At 36.0% G+C, this 22084-nt stretch overlaps 1 protein-coding gene across 24 annotated transcripts in view; it reads left to right on the plus strand.

Annotated features, from left to right (window-relative positions):
- ARPP21 (cAMP regulated phosphoprotein 21) overlaps positions 1-22084 on the plus strand; it is a 160664-nt gene that overhangs the window by 2032 nt on the left and 136548 nt on the right. For 12 of the 24 annotated variants that reach the window (XM_078354522.1, XM_078354528.1, XM_078354530.1 and 9 more), the window contains exon 1: positions 740-881. The exons of the other annotated variants lie outside the window; for them this stretch is intronic. The gene's annotated coding sequence lies outside the window, so the exon portion shown is untranslated. Of the gene's footprint in view, positions 1-739; positions 882-22084 lie in introns of those variants that run through there. 24 annotated transcript variants of the gene reach the window in all.

Genomic DNA, 22084 nt, shown 5'->3' on the forward strand with positions numbered 1-22084 from the left:
ATGAAAGACAGTCATTTGGAAGCCAAGAGCTCTATGTTTTGTTCAAATAGCCGAGTAATCTACTATCTTGGCCGTAATTGCTTTTGCTGCATTTCTAATGTGTACTGCATGAAGAGGTTATGAATACACTCAAGTGCATGTGGGTTTTCAAGGTATGTATTTGTGTTTGATCCTATATTTCCTTTGTTATAACATTCTCCTACTTTTCATCACTTTGACTAATAGAATATTTGTAAATTTTCTGGAGAGTGAGTTTGGGCATATGTTTTGAGGGATATGCTTCCGCATCATAAAAGATATGGAAGCATAATTGATTACTTGCTTATCAATAATATTTTGATTTTGTTTAAATGAAATTTTTAAGACATTTGGATTGCTATGCATTCATGTTTTAAATTTACCCTCTCTGGGCATGATTTATGTCATTCAATAAATAAAATAACTAAGTTACTTTAGAAAAATGCCTATTAAACAGAGTACTTTGTTTAGAGGAGGTATATTTAAACAAACTTACACAGCTAAAGAAATTGACTTTCATCTTCTCTGTGACTTAATTTCACTACCTGCTGATTTGACCTTTGCAGTATTTAGCTCAAACCAAGACAGAATTGTGTGTGCTGTTAGCTTTGCAAATTGCTGATCTCCCAGTGACTTTCCCTCTTAGATCCCAGTTGAGTATGGTTACCTTGAGAACTGTGGTATTAGCCGTGTTAGAGCATGCTCCACTAGGGAGTTCTGTGCAGTCTATTTTTAATGCTATTTAATGAAGGAGCGAGCGCCTCACTCAGCAATAAAAGAAGCATGAGGGAAGACAGAGCAGTGCATGGTTATGGATACTGGACAAGGATATTTGGAAAGGTGAAGACTGACCACTGAATATGGTAATTTTAATTAAGTCCTAATATGTTGTATGAATGGAAATACTGATTTTTGTTAGAGAATTATACATGAATAGTTCAATGGATGTTTTCGTAAACCTCTTCACTAGTTCTTAGAAAGAAGACTCAATAATTTGAGTTTTTAAAACTTGAGGGGGATACTAACTGGGAAATTCCTGCATGCATACTATTTTTAATACAAGCTGTCGTATTCTTGGGTGGTGAGAAGTGCAGGAATAATTTCAAATTCCTAAAATATTGTTCTGGTGAAAGGTTTGGAGCTTGTATAACATTCTGCGGATAAAATAACTAATGTGGCTCTAAGATACCACCATAACCTGAAGCTCTGCCTTGTGAATTGCTTCATTTTCTTTTATGAACTTGGAGTCTAGGTCCAGAATTGTGACAACTCAAGAAGCAGGAAGTTTTGATTGAACTTGACAAGAATATTTGGGTTGTTTTATCTCCTTAGCATTAAGATAAGCACCGCAGATTATCTTACTGAAGGTTAAATATTTAAAAATATATATAGCAGAGGCAGCACTGATAACTTTTGGCAAGTTGTAATGAGGGGCAAAATATCTTAGCATTATAGTGTGTACAATGCAAGAAGCCATCTGTCTGCAACATTTGCATATATACTGAACACCTGTCTTGAGGTAGAAAGTGAGAATGTTCAATCAGAAAGGTCTTGTGTTGATTTTCATATTAACAACTTACTATAATCAGGTTATTCTTTTGTTCAGAGTAAAGCTAATTAGACAAAATGCTTAAGTAGTTTCAAAGTTAATAAACATAAGAGAAAGTAAGTAGTTTATTAGATGGGGAAGTTAGTCATATAATTTTTAAATAAAGGTGTTAGAACAATGTGTAAAGTTGATCTGGATTTTTGCCAATTCTTATGAAGAATGATCCCCCAAAATAAACTACTAAGGAAAATACATCACAAAAAGTTACTGTGATTTTTGTTTGTTTGTCTTTTTGACTTAGTTCTAGAGGAGGAAAACAACTCACACAAGCTAAAATATTTCCCTTAGTGGTCATGCCTTTTGGACCACAATGCTGATACCTTTCTCAAGCTTCTCAAATCCGTGGGCATTCTCATCTGAATTCAATGTCTATTTTGTCTGTGGACAAGATAATGATAAGCTACATGAGTAGAGTGTAGGATGAGTCAGCCACTGAAGATACAATATACAAGGTAGCCAGAAGTGAATATGATAGAGAATTCTCATTAGTATGAGGAGACAGTTTGTCATCCATCAGGTTGGAAATTACAAATTAATCATTTGTATAAAGTCAGTTTAATTCAGATCGGCTTTGTGACACGGTTAGGAAAGAATGTGGGGCTTAAAGGTGATGTCGACAATGAAAGCCATTTCTTCATATGGTAAGTACTGGCATCATTCTAACTGGTATCACATAGTAGTAACCTATTTAGAAATTTGTGAATCTTTAATCACAAAAAGAATTGACTTCCTTAAAAATGTATTATATCACCTGGAAAGTTCTTAATATATTTCAAGTCAGAGATGATGCATATATAAAACATATACTTCCTCTCTTTAGACAAAGTGTCTTTATGATTCCAGAAGCTCTACATTTCTGTGGACTTTGCCTTCTTTTATTTTTTATTCTAGCATTTAATGTTAAATATGATAAATGAATTTCAAGTAGCAATGAAAGCAAATGCTGAAGGACTGTTGAAGGAAAAAAGAATATTAACAGCATGTATCTGTAACTAGATTTGTTTTTCTTAGAGTGTCTTTGCTTCTGAGTGTTGGTTTCCTTTTGGTGGCTTTATGCCAAGTTTTAATAAATTGATTATTTGTAGTGTCTTAGTGTTATAATTTAATTAATTTTGCTCATCTTCATTTAATTTTGGCCCTAGATATTGAAGTATGTATTACTTGTATTTTTACATCAGAGCCAGTGGTCTATAGGATTAGATATAAGCTGAGCTATAAAGTATTTAAATTATATATGTAATGTTTCATAAAGAATAAAGTGCATGAGAAAGAATATCAGGTTTATTCAGCAGTTTTTAAATGTCTGGTAACATTGTTATGTTGTAGTCTCAAAATCTTCTGTGGTCTGATGATATTTTCTTTAGGCATGAAATGCTCATATAACATTTTGAATGCACCTTTTTCTAAACTTACTGGGACATATCTGTGCTTTCAGAAATCGCTACGCAGGCAAACCAAAAAAGTGAATTGAAATAATTACATCAAGACAATGAAGGGGATGTTGAAAAACAAAGGGGTTTGCTTGAGTGCATCAAATTGCTGTCTACTTTCAGACGGAATCCTTAGCATCATATTATGCTTCTTATTTTTGTCATCATTATAGATCCTGGAATTGCCAGGTGGAGAGAATGTTAATCACTGTCCATCGTCGCAGTAGATCAATATTTTTAAATTTCTTTACACACTTTGCCCAAAGAAATAGCTTTTGGCAACTGTATAAGCCCCATTTAATATACCTTTCAATGGGACAGGTTTAGTAGATTTTTGTATATGTTTTGTAATAAAGTAATGTGTATTAGGATACAGCTGTAATTGCGACATTAAAATGTCGAAGCATTAGTCCAAAGTTGTCTCATTCAAGGAATCTATTCATAATTATTTCTCAGTCATAAAGCCATGTGTTTAAAAAGTAATATGCATTGCAATTGTTCCTGTTACCTAGCAAAAGAAAATCACTTGGTTTTATCCAGGTAAAGGGGGCAAGTGTCCGCTTATAATTACCCCTTTTAAAAGCAGGCCTTTTACTACATTCTCACATTACACACTACTTCAAGAAGATGCAAGTCTTAAATTAGAAATCCATTACGAACAACACACAAAATATTAATATTTTATTAACAAAATCCCTCCTGTAAACAATAACATTGGTTTTAAGATAATTGCAAATAAATTTGGTTTTAGTTTAAGGGGAGAATTTAAGATTTTAACAGGAAAACAGTTACGTCACTTTTTATCTCAAATATTTCAGCAAATTTTATGGAGTATTTTGGTATATCGTGGGCAATGTTTCTCTGCAGAATTGCAAAGTGCAATATGCCATCTTTTTTTCTGCAGCTTTTTCATTGGAACAAATTCACAAAGCATATCTAGCTAGATAAGCCCAGTCATCTCTCACTGATACCCACACGAATTAGGAAATAATTCCTTGTGATAGAGACATCCAAAAAAACTCAGTGGTTCCATGGCCAAACTTAGTGCTGGAACTCTTAATAATGGACAAGCATTCTTCTCCATTTGTATTATCCTTGGTTGCTTCTTTATTATACACTAAATACTTGAGATAAGAACAAGAACTCTCTCTAGGGAAACAGAAACCAGAGAAATGGTTTTCATATACTTAGCAGATTTCCCTTTAATTGCTAAGATACAATACCCATTCAGAGCATTCTAGTCCATTGGATCATACACTAAAAAAAGATAGTTCATGCATGTTGATATATTTTTGGTCTAGTTGAAATTGAGAAACATGCAGTGAAGTAAAATATTTCCACATCTTTAAAGAACAAACTTGAACAACAACTTAAAAGCTTTATGGTCCTATGAGTTGTGATAAAATATCCTTTATCCTTTGACACGTAAACCAGAAGGCCCAGCTATCATCTAATTGCTCAGTGATTCAAGTTGCTTTCAGATTATCTCACTACTGTTACATAGACCTAGAAAAATTGAGCTACTGGTCAGTAGAGGGTGAAGGAAGGGCATATCAACTCACTGAAATTCAGTGACTCCTCATAATTGTTTAAATTTTATTTGCCCATAAATTCAATGGGAAAAAATTGGAAATTTATTTTTTCTAACAAATTTATTTTTCAGCTTTCTGCATGTTTCTAAAACCACAAGCTAAAGTCTTCACAAAAAGTTCTAACATAGAGAAATAAAAACATATCTATACTCTGGATTTACATATTTTCCTTAGTATTTTGCTTGTTAATATGTATGTAACTTTGTTGGAAATCTCAGTGTTGCTGGCATCTGATTTGATTTAATCATCAAAGAGCTTTTGGACAGAAAACAAGTAGATTCGATGTGAGTATGTGACAGAATCAAGATTTCTGCAGCATTTGCAAGCTTTAACTACTCAATGCTTCTTTAAAACAATTTTTAAATGGGTGTAAAGAGGCTTTTGGTTAAAAATATGGTACTTTATTCTCTTTGTTTAGAGAAAGAAGATTAAGGTTTTTAGTCAAATCCTGATTCTTTAAGCCAATGTAGCACATAGCTCTATTAAAATTGCTATGGAATTCTACCAAATTAATTGTTAGAATCCTGCAGTCATATTTATGATCTTACTTCTTGTATCTGGCCTATAGGAATGATCAAGCTGACACTCTTGCTGGCTTTGTTTATATTTTTTTATTTTAAATTTATTTAGATATGCTGATGTTGTAAGAATTTTGGGAAATTGTCAAACAACTGGCATTGTACTAAATTCAGAAATTTCACATCCAAGAACTAACTGGTATCAATGATTCATCATTTTTTTCACTCCCATGTCATTTAACTTGGGCCACAGCATTTTTTTTGTATGTGAAGACTCAAATTTTTCTCATAATCACTCATTTTTACGTAATCACTAATAGCATTCTGGAATGATAAGATAATCTAGCATATAATCATGTTGCATACACATGCTGCAGCTCTCTGCTTACCCTTAGCATTGTTAAGCACTCTAACAACTGAATGCCTTAATCTTTAATTATCATTATCATTACTGTCTTCAGTCAGAACTTTGTATGACTTGGTTTTTAGTGCTTCTTCATCATCAAGGGATAGGAGAGTATACATAGCTAATGTGATAGAATTTATATATTGCAACAAATTTATACATCTTTCAGGATAAGAATGCAAATAACCCTCCAGCAGGGAAATTATTGTGTTCCAAAAATAATTGTAATGCCTGTGTTAATTGTCTGATAAAATGTGGGAAGCTGTAGACAGAGATATTTTGAATTTAGTGGAGGTTCTAATTGAGATTCAGATTAAAACTATAGAGAGGTTGTATACCAAAGGTATGCTAGGAGCTTATCTGAGAGGGAGGCAGGTAAATGAGCTGTAAGCAATGAAGGAAGGCTTTACCAAGGGGGCGCATGTCCCTCCGGGAGCTTCTGCACCTTAGAGAAATGCACAAAATTAGGATTAAAATGAAAGGTCCAGGGAAATAAGGGCTAAAAGTGGTGTATCTGAATGTCACTTTCTGTGACTTACCTTCATATATATGCAGTTCACCGCCTGAATTGGTGCGTGGTACTGGTGTTTGGCTTCTGGGTTTGAGTGAATAACGAGTAGTGTGACTATGGCCGAAGCTCTAAACCTCTCTGTGCTTCACAGTTTCTACGGGTATAATTGGGTAGTAACAACAATCCCGACTCAGCAACTTACTAGTTGGGTGACTCTGGCAATTTAGTTAACTCCTCATTGCTTCAACTTTCCCATTTATAAGGTGGGAATAAGACCTACCTTGCATGATCAAAGCAGAAACAAAGCACCTGACTCATGGGTATTATTCACGTAAAAGAAACCACCTTCCTTTCACATAAAAAGTTCAGACAGAAATTGACTCTTCTTTCTTTTAACGAACCACACCTCCATTTAAGAAAAACAAAAATCTTTTCGTAATTTGGAATACAGCTCTCCTTCATTTTTATCCCATAATATTTCTGATGATTAAAATTGGTGATGCTTGACTCTTTCTGTGCTATGAAATACTGAAGGCTAAGCCAAGGTAGTAAGTAATTTCAGAAGTGTTCATTGTGTAAGGACTATGATAGGGCCATAATCTTCTGTTAGTTCGTAAGGCAAGAAATGGTCTAATTCAGTGTTGTCTAAAAAGTGAACATATGGATATTGTTTTTCTAGAACATTCTAGTTGCCTAATTTCTACCATTTAAACGGGGTGAATAAAAAACCAAATCATTGAATAGAAAACAGTTGGAATGAATCCATGAACGAAAAACCTAAAATTCTGCATTAGTGGATGGGAGCGAGGACTAGCAGCATATTTGAGGTGACATGAGAGAAACATTTTTCTAATCTGCAACAAAGCAAATGGAGCTTTGGCCTCACTGAGGGATCCTTGGCACTCCCACAGAAGGCTTTGGCTTCCTGTCTCAAGCACTGAGTGAGCTGTTTGGATGGGGCAACTGATCTGGCCTCTGATCCTGAGGTACCTGCATTAATTTTGCTGAAATGAGTCAGCACCGTGCCTCTGTGAACATGGCCAGAGAAAGGAAAGACTTCTGTCATAACTGAGGTTCAAACAATTGGCTCCTCTACCAAAATATGGAGAGCCACAGAATGTTCAGCACAGGAGAAGGTGAGCTATTCAAAGCAGTAAATGCATCAGATAATTGCATTTTATTTTCTATTATAAAATGAATATCAGCATTCTACTGGGGAGTAACCTAATCCACAGTTTATCAAGGAAATTTCTCAGACAGTATCAGAGAATAAATTTATAATTCTCTGCTTTCCAAATATTTGTTGGAAATCAAACAAAAACAAGCAAAATATAGACATATTTTGTTCGTGTGTGTGTGTGTGTGTGTGTGTGTGTGTATAGTGAGAGAGAGAGAGAGTCAATGTGCTTATGCACAAGTCACGTAACTAACTTACATTAAATAAACAAACAAAAGGCCTATTTCCCAGTCAATTTTTCACTGTCCTTAGAAGTTCTTGGCTAGCATAGCACTTACATGTTGCAGATATTTAATCAAAGTTTGTTGAATTAAAAATTGACCTTTCTATTGTTGATGGCATCTGATATTCAGGATTTAAAATCTACTCTTAAGTTTTAATTGTATTTTTTCCTGAAGTTTCAGCTTAAGCAGATTTGACATTCGTCTTTTTGAGAGGACAAAAAGCTGCCCTTATGTGTAGAACTGTAACTGTGCTAGCTATTATTTTGGTTCTTACAAAAAAAGTTTATTCTTCAGATCTCAAACAATGTCTAGGGGTTTGATGGGAATAACAAGACTCCTGAAAGTTCAATCTGCTTAAACTGACTACAAACACCACCTTTCATCTAAGTGGAAGGGAATTCATTAACACTCTGTTAATATGGTCTTGGGAGAAAGAATGAGGCAAAAGCACGTTTTAAAACGATTTCCAAATCATTGTTACATAGAGCTAGAGGCAACCCATCTTTACTGGATGTGTGCATTTGGGGGGATTAACCATGGTGAAGGACACTCATCATGTGGGGAGAGAAGTCACTCCTCTTAAGAACTAAACAAGTAGACAGTGCTGAATTAGAAGGTAGGGGTGAGGGACAAATGGAGAAGAGTATTAACAAATTGGAGACTTTCAGATCGCCCTTTCTGCTTTAAGGAGAACAGGTGTCACCAAGCTGTAGGAAGCTCTTCATTCCCTGCTACCTAGGAAAGATGAAAGGATTAACTTGGGTTAAACAGAAAATCATTTATTCCAACCAGACAACTGGATTAATGTTTTACCCCATCTATAAAAGTAATCTTGTTTGAAAGGAAGGGGTACAGCTGAGTACAAATGAAATGAGTTTGCTTTCTTAATTTGTCTCCAACATTTTAAGAAATGCTAATGTAATGTTGATGGAATGAACTTAGAGAGATGAGGAACCCATCATCTTTCTTCTCCAAGACTCTGGCAGGCTTTAGAAACATGTAGAGAGCAATGGATTTTGACATTGTTGATATTCTCATCAGGAAGCCAGGAACACATTGTATCAAAGTGAGGGAACTTCCAGGCAAGCCAAATTGAGGAGCCAGCTGAGTTCCTGGGTGACTGCTAGCAAGGCTTATCATTACCATTCACTCACTTATTCATTCTTAATTTTCAAGTATTTATTGACGTTTTCTACATGTTGTGTCTCAGGCTAAATACTTAGGAACACTTGATGTGTCATATTTTATAGGTACTTGATGAGGTTGAATGCATTTTAACTTTTCTAAACAATGAATTGAGTAATTGAGAGTTTAGCAAAAATGCAAAGTGATAGTTGGACAATGTCTTGGATGATAAAGCAAGATGCATTAATTCCAACAAGTCAGAAAAGTCTTTCTTTAGCAGTAAAGTTAATTAGAAAGTGTACTCCATAGGGAGTACACTTTGAGGGTAGAAAAATATCGTTTCCAGAAAACAAACATGGAAGAGTGAGCACCACTGAGAAGCTTTGGTGGGGAGGAGAGTTCTGTTGGTGGTAATAGGCCACAAAGTAAAACCAAGTTGTGTTGCTCTCCAACAAGAGAAAATCCCATCAACCAAGACAAATGTATGTGAAGTTAGTATGAGCCAGTCATATTCTCTTTTTCAATCCAATCATACATTTACTATGTTAGTTGTTAAGGCTGCAAGTAAATGATTGAAATGACATTGGGATTATGAACTGGAACCAAAGTTCAAGGTACCTGATCAGAGCAAAATATAGAAAAAATATATGAACCAGCCCACCTGTTTGGAATTAAAAATTAGGTTTATCAAAAGACAAGTCATTCTTTGAATTTGTTGTGAGATTCCACATTTGTGTGTTTGAGAAAGGAAACAGGAAAATCATTTCAGAAATAATATTATAAAATCTCATAATCCTTAATAGATTGAAAATAGTGCCTGTGATCAGAGGAAGATAAAATTATAAATGGTTCTATAGGAAAACCACAGAGGAATAAAAGATTTCACCTGTAGTTCATCTGAAGGATAATCTTTTTTTGTTTTTGTTTTTTTAAAAAAAAGGAAAATTGATGCCATTGTTTTCACTGGCTGCAAAAACAATTTAGATATTTGGAGGCAGAGAGGTGTCTGGAGAGATACATATTGTCTCTGTCCTGCTTCTTATTCAAATACCTTGCTCTGAAATACTGAAGAAAAAACCTACTTTTTGAAGTTACCTGTTATCAACAGGAGTATGCCAGATTATTTCTAAGATCTCTTCCTGTTTATAATTTTCATTATTTAATGACACCTTTTTGTGTAATGTTCATGGATCCATTTTTATTGCCTGTTCATAAATGCTAACTATGCTTTATTCTTTAGCCCTGAAAATAAGCACTAATGCTACACAACAGGAGTGAAATTATTAGGAGGTGCTCTTATCAAGAATAGTTGGTTAAGCAAAGAGAATCTGGGTTCCCAGGCCTGGGCTCAGATCCAACTCTGCAACTTACTAGTAAGTTTCTTAAGCTTTCTAAACCTCAGCTGCTTCATTTCTAAAAGGGAATTGTTCTAAGAATTAAATATAAACATCTTAGCTCATTTCTTGGTATTCATTTTTTTCTGGTGATCACAGTTTCAGAGTTTCTAATGTCCTTATCATTATGTTTTCTGGATTGCATAGGCCTCATATAATAAATAAAGCATCCCCATAAAATCCCTACCAGTCTTGAGAACGTTTTCATGAGGTGGCAGTTACCTTGGGTATTTTCTTCAGGCGTAATAGGAATCTGTTCTATACTCTATACAATGAATGCTTCCATGTCCATGGTTCAGTGAGAAGAGGCCATGTGTGAACACATAGAGTACAGGCCATTGTTTCTAGAAGACACTCCTTGCACAGACAGCAGAATTTGACCTTCTGTAAGCTTAGATGGGCAGTAGAGCCTTTGAAAAAGAGATTTGGATATTCGTGGCTGATTCAGTGTACACAAAATTCCATGTAGTATTTTATTATCTACTAATGTGACTCAGCTTTGAGTAAGACTGTGGCTCCAGTGCTGATTTATAGAGGAAGTTAACTAGGCCTCCTAGATTTGTCTAGTGATTGTGTAGAGAGTTTAGTCTTAGTATCCTCCCAGGAGCAGTTTGGGACTGTTGTCTATGAACTAGGGATGATTTCAGATAAAATTACAGTAAACTTGTGGCTTGTTCACTTTGCAAATAAAACCATTGTTTATACCCAGCAGAAGGTCATTTGTATAACAAAAGATTTGCCCAAAGGATTGAGCAAGAGAAGAGAGCTCTAAAATCAATTTTTCTAAAATCACTGAAAACATTACCTCATTGTTTTGATCTAGCTGTGAAAATAGATTGGTTTTGATGTTGTAAGAAAGGATGAGGAGATATCACTTGTTTCATCGTTCATTGATCAGATCCTTAGGCTTAAACAGGGATCAAATTGTTTGCACTGTTAGCCAAGGAATTCACGGCATTGACACAGAAGCAGACCTACAAACCTGAATGGGCTGATATCTTTTACTGCAAGTCTGGGTGAACTTACCTGATATAGTGAATTGACAGAAAGCCAACCTTCAGATATTCCTGATGAGATACATCAATAAATGGTAAATAAGATCTACAGGGAAGGAATGTGATGTTTTTCTGAACCTGTTAGGGAAACTACCATGTGGCCATTTGTGGAGGAAATCTGTACTTATTTCTGTATTGATTAGGTCATTTGTGCCATTTGTTCTGCTCTGTGGGAATTACTTCACTTGGTTTGCTCTTTCTGCATTCTGATTTACCTTGTTTCTCCAGGCAAAAATTCTTATCAGTATAGATATCCAAGATTTCTGTAGCCTTGTATTACTTGCTGAAGCCACAGGGACAGTGATAAGTAAAAAGTCACTATTCTTCTACTGATTTTGAGTTTACTTTTGGATCATGTTTGATCTAAAGCTACATGTGGCATTGTGATTTCAAATAAATAATTTGTTTTATTGCTTTGCACTTCAAATGGTACCTGATATTTATAAACTTCCTCCTGTGTGCAAGGGACTTTGAGTGCCTGTGTGACGTCCGTACTTACCTGCTTTTTGGCTGTGCTCAGAGCAGTGACACTATCTCTGTTATGCTATATTTGGGGACTGTTAAGGAAGCATGAGAGATGTATATTTCATCCTTAATTTTTTCCTTGTAATATGAATTACAACTAGTGGCCGTGCAAAACAGAGAATTCGATTATCTCATCTGGGTATCATCTAACAAAGAATCAGGGGCTAGGGGAAGGAGGTATAGGGAAGCCATGACAAAGAAGGCCATGGAAATTAATTTTTGAAACTGCTGCAAAGTGATGGAAATTTGTCTGCATGCATCACAGATCTATACTTGTGGCTGCCGTTTATGGCATGAATGATGCCATGAACTATCAGCTCCTGATTTTACACATCCTTAAGGCACACTTTCCCCTGATGTCATAGAAAGGGGGTAGATTTGACATCAAGGTAATCTAAATTTGAATTCCATCTCTGCTTCTTATTCACCTAGCCAAGTTAATTAACCATTGTGAACTTAATATTTTCTTCATGAGTTACATATAAAATACTTGCCACATAATAGAAATGATAGCTTGTTCCTGCTTTCTCTACATGTACTGATTATCCATTAAAACATTGAAACTTTTAAGAATATGTATACTGAAACTGTATATCAATATTTGTTTTGAAAATAGTATAAAGTTGTCGATTGGGTCAGAGATTTTGTATCAGTCCATGCATAACTGGAAACGAAAAATAAAATAAATTTGGAGGGTTGTCAGATTCTGTAGCATTGGCTTTTATAAAGTGTCAGCAAGATATGTTATATAATTAGGTAAAAAAAAAAAGGAAAAAATACTACAGCTTATCTATATCCATATTTGTATTCACCACCTAACTTAATTTGAAGCAACAAGGTTTATTTAGGGGACCCAATGGTTCACACTTAAGAATAGATACCCAAGAATAAGTGATTAGGAGAAAATATTATTTTTTCAGAAAAAATAGTGATCAAATATATGAAAAATGGTTTAAAAGATGCGTATTAAGTGATGAGTGAAGTTTAAAGGAAAATGCATTTTCATTTTTTTTCCTAATGGATTCACAACGTTTGAGCTTTTAAATGCATGTTTTAAGTTACTGTTTTGTGATTCTGTACAGTTAAGGCACATTACCTTGCTCTTCAAATACATGTTCTAAGATATTTCCTCTATAAACTCAGGGAAAGGCGCTACATTATTATTTGCATTCTGCCTCTGCCCCATGGGGAAAAATAATACCAGACAGATAAAGGTATGCAATTTACCGATATTGAGGATGAAATTATCCATTCTAACTAATATGTTTCTCCTGTAATTATCTTCTGAAAACCTTAGTTAAGAAGTAGCCCATGTGAACTTTCTTCACAGATTATTTGTTCTTGATTTGTTTTCTGCCAAGAAACCAAACACCTGGAATGCACACGCTCATTCCTTGACTGTGCTTTTTGTGTTAGTTGGCAGAGGGTGACGGTTACTTTTAGCAGATGTGCAGGATCAGAGTGGCCTTTTTATCTTTCTACCCTCAAGGAGTCAGTTTCTCAGATAAAGGAAGTGGTGAGGTTAACAGATATTTCAGCCTACCCTGAAATAAAAGTTAAGCATGGTAGGTATAATAAACATGTTTTTAAATTATTTATCAGAAGTAGTGCCTTTGTTAAAATATTTGGAAGGCAAAATCTAAAGACAATGCTTAATTTTTATTAATTAAACATTAAATCTTATTTTACGATGTGAAGTAAACTAACAACCAAAATAATTTTGTTTTCTCACTTACCTAACTTGAATAAATTGAAAATCTTAGAAATAATATTTAGAAATAGGTAATTATTTCTAAGATTTTATCAAATAAGGCTTTATTTGATATCGGTATATTTTACATTCTGTATATGAAACATATGGCTACAATTTTCTTAACTTAATTCATTATATGCATTAGCTAGCTTTCCTTGGAGAACTTTTGACCTACCACAAGGGGATAAGCTTTGTTTTACTATTGAGGAGTATTTCTGCAGAGATAACAGAAAATAAATATGCATACTCTTTGATAAATATATATGTGTGTATATTGATATATACATTTATATATGTATATATTTGAGATTTCTTGTTATAAAAAATCATTATTATTATAACAGATGGGGTGCTCCACGCTAGCTTATTTTCTACTTTTTTCTTTCTGATTTCACTTTTTCTATTGCTAATAAACAATATCCCATTAAGGCTAGGATTATGGAAGGGAACCAATGAAGAGAGGAAACTTTCATGTACTCCTCTTCTCTGTGCATCAGGACTGATGAAATGGCAAGATAGTAATAGAGAGTAAGAGGATGAATTTATTGTTTCAAATGAGGGTTCAGGGATTTCTGTACACTTTAGATTTTGATTTCATAGCTCTGCCCCAGTGACCAAAATGAGCTATACTGTGTGTCTTTTAAATGCCAACTGGTGATCCAGGGGCCATATTTTAACACAAATGAGCCATCCGATTCCTTAAGCGAATACTATTACGAAAGGAAGTAAATGTGAGTTTTCTTATATCATCTCAAAGGGAAATTTCAGACGGTGGCACTCCTATATCATACAGGAGAGTTATTTCTGAAGCAGTGGTTCTCAAAAAATTATATACATTAAAATTGCCTGAAGGTTTATTAAAATATAGAATTTTCAGATGCACCAGATCTGGGGTGGGGCCCAAGTATATGCATTTCTAACAAGTTCTTAGTGATGTTGATGCTGCCTGTACATGGACAAGAATTTGACAACCACTGATCTAAAACATAAAACTTCTTGCCAGGATGTAGAATTTGTATGATCGATGCTTTATAACCTAAAATAATAAAGGAATACTGTAAAATTTCAAGACAAACTAAACTTACAGTAACTTTGAATTTACTTTCATTTCAAAATTATTTTTTAAAACACAGCATCTTAAAGGAGGAGATGAGGATAACAGATTCCACTAGACAGAAAGATTTAAGCAGCTTCTGTTTTGAATGATTATTGAATACAAATTTCTCCCTAAGATTGTGTGTAGTGAGTTGCCAGTGTAGGATTATAAAATCCACAGAGATATAGTAATAATCCCCTAATTCCCCTAATCCACAAGACTGGGTATTCTAAAAATCAAGAAAAATCTTAAAATAAAAATTTTTATTTAAACAGTCAACACGAAAATGTGAAGACAAAGATTTATAACAGGTTTTTTAAAATTGTCCCAAACTAGGGAGAACTCAAACGTCTTTTATGAGGTGGATGGATGAACTGCATCTCTTCCATAGAGTGGAATATTGCTCAGCAATGAAAAGGACTGAATTACCCATCTACACAATAAAGTGGATGGGTCTCAAGGGAGTTGTTCTGAGTGAAAGAAGCCAATTGCAAGACATTGCAGGCTGTATGATTCCATTTATAGAACGTGTCAAAATGATGAAACTATCATGACAAAGGTTAGATTGGTGATTGCTAGGAGATATGACAAAGAGAGGGGTGTCTCTGTGAAGGGGTCTTAGGAGGAAATTTTTTGAGTTGCTAGAACTGTACCGTAGTCTGACAGTGATGGTAGTTATATAAATTTATATAAATTTATACATGTTAAAATGAATAAAACTGTCCAGCCCCTAAACAAGTCAAATTTACTTTATAATAATTTTAAAATTAAAAAAGGCAGAATTACACTATTGTTTAGTTACATCAAGTAACTGAATTTGTGCAATTATATGAGATAAAAGTGTCAATTTATATAAACAAATAAATAAAATATGTTTTATTTCAAACAAAAGAGAAAAAAAAGATATGGTCTCTATGAGAAGCGTTCTTCAAAAATAATACTAATTCCATTTTTTTACCAGACAGAAATCCTAGGCAAGTTTTGGAATTTGGAAAACTCTGCCTGACATAGTTCTTTACTGTGTTACCTTTGGTACCCTTCCCTATTTCCTCATTTGGTGTTTTTCTTAGAATCCTTTTCTGTAACTTTGCTGCTTTAAAAATGATTTTCATGGGCACACTTATTCCTCTCATTTAGACTGTGAAAAACTGACAGCTCTAGAACTTTCATCCAGTTACCTCCCACATACATGTACACACCCTCAGAAATTGCCAACCATTCACGACTTGAAGAGCCCCCTGGGTTTCTGAAGGAAGCTCATACCATTCTGAAGCAGCCATAATTTTAAAGACACTAAGGTCTCTAGAAATGTCTGGAAGATCAGGTATTTAGAAGTATTGGCAGTTTAATTCTAGCCAGGGCTCTGATCAGGTGGTATCAACAAACATCTGTTGAACAGATGCATGTTTCCCCTCAGTGAAAGAATTACTAGCTAATACATTTATAATGGCAACTCTGTGTGAAGTACCCTCCTGAGAGTTTTATGTATATTAATGTGCTTAATCCTTCCAGCCACTCATGAGGTAGTGACCCTTATATTCCCATTTTCAGATGAGAAAACTGAGGCACAAACACATTTGGTAACTTGCTCAGAGTCAGTGGTGGAGTCGTTCTTCAAGCCCTAGACGTCCAGCTTCAGAGTCCACACAGTTAACTGTCACAGAACACTTTCTCTGCTTTCTGTTTTGTTTTGTTTTTGTCTGTAGTTCCTCCTTTTATATTTGTTAATGTTATACTTCAGTTTACATATGACCCACTGGTCCTTAGAGAATTCATAAACCTTTGTAGAGAAATGATTTGTTGCACCAACTGGGAATCCATTCAGATTCTAGTGTTTGAACCCAGCTACACAGAATGCCACTGGATACGTGGGTCTGCTGGTGTAGACACAGGTGTGAATAGAGTTGTAGCCATGGGCAGAGGGAGAGGGCAGCCGAAATGCCCAGTGATACCTGAAGCATGGTGGGTGGTGCCCTTGTGGGGGCAGACATGATGGCAAACCCAACAGCATGGTGTCTCCTATCCTGTGGACGCTGTCTGCTTGCAAAGTCAGAAAAGCTGCTCTTGTGTCAGTCAGACCTGGGCGCTGCCTGGTTAAATACGAAACTTTTCCAAGAGGAAGTTTGTCTGCGAAGACTGCTACCAGCCTAATGAATCTGCTTTTCCAGCTACCTTGGTTCAGCAGTGAAGAATTGGCTGAGGAATCCTTCTTCTCACTCTGTCTCTGATTCCACTTGTAGAACAGACGGGGCGTACAAAACTCCAACCCAAATCTTAAAAACAAGGGGTTTTCCTTCCATTCAGTGCCACTCTGCTCTTTCTTATGTTGAACTCTGATCATGTTCCCACTGGCATTCTTTTTTTTTTCCCAAAAATAGTCTCGGTCTACTTATTCCTAAAAGGCAGCTGTGGGTTGCAGTTGCAATAGATTAGGGTCTGCTCCATTCATGACAGTAACCTCCAAGCCTGAATCCTAGCATGGTGGTCAAGGTGAGGCTCCATAAACCTTAGAAATACTTCTCCCGGGTATGACAACATTTGGGCCTTGGACCAGTGGTCGTGCATCCACTTTACAGTAACAGGGGCTTCTGTAGTTACTTTGGTTCTCAGTTTTAAGATTACTAGAGAATCAAGTGTTGAGTATGCACTTTTGCATTTCAGAGGGATATCTGAAGCAACATTACTGATAAAAAGTAACTGTGCATCCCTGGAAAGTGATAACCGGAATAAGACACTTGTGATAAAAGACACAGTTTTTGTATGGTTTGGCATCTTGCTTTAATCAATTCCCATGATTATATGAGTGAGTGTTGCATTCCCTTCTTGGTGAACACATTCCAGACTTATAGATGGGCACTGTGAGGGCAGGTCATGGAAAAAGCATGAGTTTCTGAGAACTATGTTTGAATAATTTTGACCTCGGGCAGGGAATTTTATCCTTTCTGAACCTGTTTTCTTTCTTTCTCTTTCTTCTTCCTTCTATGAGTGAATGATTTATTGTAGTGAGGATTAAAAACAAGTGTTCCTTTTGGCATTTTGTACATGAAATAATATGTCAAAACATGATAACTATTATTTGTTTACCATGAGTTAAGATATCTATATTTAAGTTGAATTAAATATGAACAACTCTGGGAGTTTCTGAGGATCATTATCTCAGCACCGATTTTTAGATTTACTTTCAAAAAGTCACATGCAGTATCAATTTCTCTTGGCTACAAAGACTGTTGCTAAGAATTTTCTCCTGATGATCTAATGGTAAGTTTTGAGGAAATAAAGTAATTTAAATGTGAGTTTAATTCCAGCACAGTCATAGAAGTAAATATATGTGTATAAAATGAAGCACTTGATTCCTTTAAGTAGCTGCCTTTTAGGTTCTTTTCTGAACTGACCCCTTTTTGGTCCCCAGGCTCTGATGTGTAAGGTGGGACATGCACTGTGCCGAATTTCAGGAGAGAGCGTAGAAATGTTACTCACAGTAAGAGTAGTGAGAGATGGAGTACAGGCCAATCTTCTGCAGCTGGGAAGAGCAATTAGCAGCTTCATGAATTAGGGTCTTGTTTACACTGTTGTCCAAGATAATCATTTGTTTGTTTTAACTAAGATGCTCTATCTTCATCAGAGGGGTCTGTCCTCATATTTAAATGATAAAGTCTTTGAATTTCACGGATAATTTTTGGATTTCACAGCAGGAACCCCATCACAGCCCATACTCTCTGTTGCTGACATGAGCTGTGTATATTCCAAGTTTTTTTTTTATATAGATATGAAAACATGATGTCATCTATTCTCGCAACTTTTTTTTTACAGACCCATTTTAAGAAATACTTTTTACATTAAGTCCCAGCACATACACATACATGCTTGTGAATGTACATGCACTCCACAAACACTTGTGTTCTTCATATAGACACAGCCCACAAGCTCAGATTTTTTTTTGTTAAATTTGTGCCTTAAACACACGTTTTAAAATATGATCATATGAATATAATATAAACAGCGAATGTTTTAAGCAATTGAAAAATTAATAAACTTTTCTGCATTTACATGATTAGAAGACATTCATAGAAGGCATTTACATTTTTAGAAACATGTATGCATTTCCTATTGTATTCCAGACACCTTGGTGGGTCCTGGAGACCCAGAGATAAGCAAAGCACAATCCCTGCCCATGGGGAACTTACAGCCTGACTCTCAGGTAATTTCAAGGCCCTGGGATAAGTGCTGAAGTGCAGGTGTGTAGCCTGATAGAGACATCACGCTGAACACAGAAGAGGAACAGATCATGAAGAGTGGGTGGTAGAGAGCGAGGGGATTTGTTAGTGAAGGGGTGCATCTCATTTGTTGGTTCATATATACGTTTAAAGCAAGTCATTCAACACATGCTGTAAGATGAGTTTCTCAAAAGGAGAAAACCTTTAGAGAATAAAGGTGGCTGGGGTGTTCTGAGTGATGGAGGGGCTTCCTGCCTTATACCAAAAGCACGCTATTGTTCAGGATCAGCTCAGTCGAGACACTGGTGCACAGTGACACCTGTGTGTGTAACGAGTCAAATAAGTTCTTGTAATGACAACATCAGAGAGCTGTTTTGTGACAAGAGTCACAGGTGTGCATTGCACCATCTGCTGGCATAGGGAGAGCATGAGAGGCTTTGCCAAGGGACAGATCAATGTTCTCGCCCGGACAAGCCTTCCTGGCATCCTTCTCAGGGATTCTCAGCTTTTAGATCTTGACTTTTTTCCTTTATTGACCTAGAGCAATGAAAGAGGTAGTTTAATAAATAATCATGAGGTATCACTTCTAAATTACTGAAAATTCTTTTAAATATCTGCATTTACATGATTCTTTCCATTTCCTCCAGGAGAACACAGGGGCTAGTCTATTCCCAATTCTGAATAAAGCACAAGATGGTATCTATAAATGATCAGTCCAGCCACCAGAGGACCTCTTGCTCTCCTGCATTTCTTTGAATTTGTTCTTAGCTTCAGCTTCTGCCTCTGGCCCCATCCTTCCAGATGTGAGCAGGCCAAACTCACACTCTGCTCCCTGGCCCCCACAGACACCCTAAAAGTACATCTCACTTTTTGCTTCTTCAAACCAACCTTGCTATTGGCTACACTCTGTGCTCTCAAAATCTCTTCTGTGCCATCCTTGGAGAAAAGTCTGGAAAAGGAGAGCCATACTTGAACTCTCAAGAAAAAACGGAGGAAGGTTACTTCTAACTCTCAAGTGTGTGTAACAAGAGGTTAAGATAATGACTAAATTCATTCTCAAAGTTCACTTCTTGGTGGATAATTCTCAGATTCTTGATGGGTAATAAAGAATCAGTATCAGTAAGGAGAATTAATAACTTTTGACTGAGGATTTTGACTAAATGTCTCTATTCTTTTTTATAGGATACTACTCTCTTTATCTTACTGGATGAGAGATAGGTGTGGGTTTTTTTTCTTCCCAAATAATGAATTAGTCTAATTTAACTCTTTATCTTAAAAATTAGTGAGTAAGAACTCATTTGGAATTCACTGCTTAGCATACTTACTGAAAAACAAAGAAAATATGTACTTGGAAAGCTAAATTGAGTAACTCCTTGTTTTTAGCAGATTGTAAATTTCTTTTTTTTAAATTGCATTTTAGGTTTTGGGGTACATGTGAAGAACATGCAAGATAGTTGCATAGGTACACACGTGGCAGTGTGAGTTGCTGCCTTTCTCCTCTTCACCTGTATCTGGCATTTCTCCCCATGCTATCTCTCCCCAACTCCCCCCTGCATTGTTCCTCCTCTATTCCCCCAATAGACCCCAGTGTGTAGTGCTCCCCTCCCTGTGTCCACGTGTTCTCATCGTTCATCACCTGCCTATGAATGAGAATATGCGGTATTTCAATTTCTGTTCTTGTGTCAGTTTGCTGAGAATGATGTTCTCCAGGTTCATCCATGTCACTACAAAGGACACGAACTCATCGTTTTTTATTGCTGCATAATATTCCATGGTGTATATGTGCCACATTTTCCCAGTCCAGTCTATCATCGATGGGCATTTGGGTTGATTCCAGGTCTTTGCTATTGTAAACAGTGCTGCAATGAACATTCGTGTGCATGTGTTCTTATAGTAGAACGATTTATAGTCCTTTGGATATATACCCAGTAATGGGATTGCTTGGTCAAATGGAATTTCTATTTCTAGGTCCTTGAGGAATCGCCACACTGTCTTCCACAATGGTTGAACTAATTTACACTCCCACCAACAGTGTAAAAGTGTTCCTATTTCTCCACATCCTCTCCCGCATCTGCTGTCTCCAGATTTTTTAATGATCGCCATTCTAACTGGCGTGAGATGGTATCTCAATGTAGTTGTGATTTGCATTTCTCTAATGACCAGTATTGATGAGCATTTTTTCATATGTTTCTTGGGCTCATATATATCTTCTTTTGTAAAGTGTCTGTTCATATCCTTTGCCCACTTTTGAATGGGCTTGTTTGTTTTGTTCTTGTGAATCTGTTTTAGTTCTTTGTAAATTCTAGATATCAACCCTTTGTCAGATGGGTAAACTGCAAAAATTTTTTCCCATTCTGTTAGTTGCTGATTCACTCTAATGACTGTTTCTTTTGCTGTGCAGAAGCTGTGGAGTTTGATTAGGTCCCATTTGTCTATTTTGGCTTTTGTTGCCAATTTTAAATTTCTTAAAGGCAAGTGCAAGGCTACAACTATCTTCGTATCTCACAATTTTTAGCAGAATTCCTTACACCTAGTAGCAGTGGGGTAAATAACAGTTTATCAACTTCGCTGTCATAACAAGGCCTAATAACAGACATGGTCACATACACATGGATTATCAGTACAATTAAAACTGGATCCTCTTTGGGCATGGTGGCTCATGCCTGTAATCCTGACACTTTGGGAGGCTGAGGTGGGTGGATCTCCTGAGGTCAGAAGTTTGAAACCAGCCTGACCAACATGGAGAAACCCCATCTCTACTAAAAACACAAAATTAGCTGGGTGTGGTGGTGCATGCCTGTAATCCTAGCTACTCAGGAGGCTGTGGCAGGAGAACTGCTTCAACCCAGGAGGCACAGATTGCGGTGAGCCGAGATCACGCCATTGCACTCCAGCCTGGGTAACAAGAACTAAACTCCTACTCAAACAAACAAACAAACAAACAACAACAACAACAAGAAAAACTGGATCCTCCAAGAGACCAAGTGCTTTGCTTTCACCAATTTAAATACAAACCTCAGCCTTGTTAAACATCAAATAAATAATATAATTTGATATTCTCTCATGAATTCATTGTGATAGTATGAAATCAAGTTATTGGGCTGTGGTCGTGAGAATGGTGAATTTATACTGCTAAAACTTCACCTCCTCCAGAATATCCACAAGGAGAAATGGTGAACAATGGGGCAAAAAGAGGAAAAGAGATAAAGTGACTGTCAGTCTTTCCAGTAAAAGTCATAGAATATTACTCAGCCTATAGAAACATGCTGTAAACATTAGCGGCTACTATAATTATTTAGGCAGCTCCTTTATTCAGATTTTTGAACTCCTAGTATACATTCTCTGCATGGAGTGTTGATACTTGACAATAAATACAG

Source organism: Callithrix jacchus, chromosome 17 (assembly GCF_049354715.1).
Source record: "Callithrix jacchus isolate 240 chromosome 17, calJac240_pri, whole genome shotgun sequence".
Classification (NCBI taxonomy): domain Eukaryota; kingdom Metazoa; phylum Chordata; class Mammalia; order Primates; family Cebidae; genus Callithrix; species Callithrix jacchus.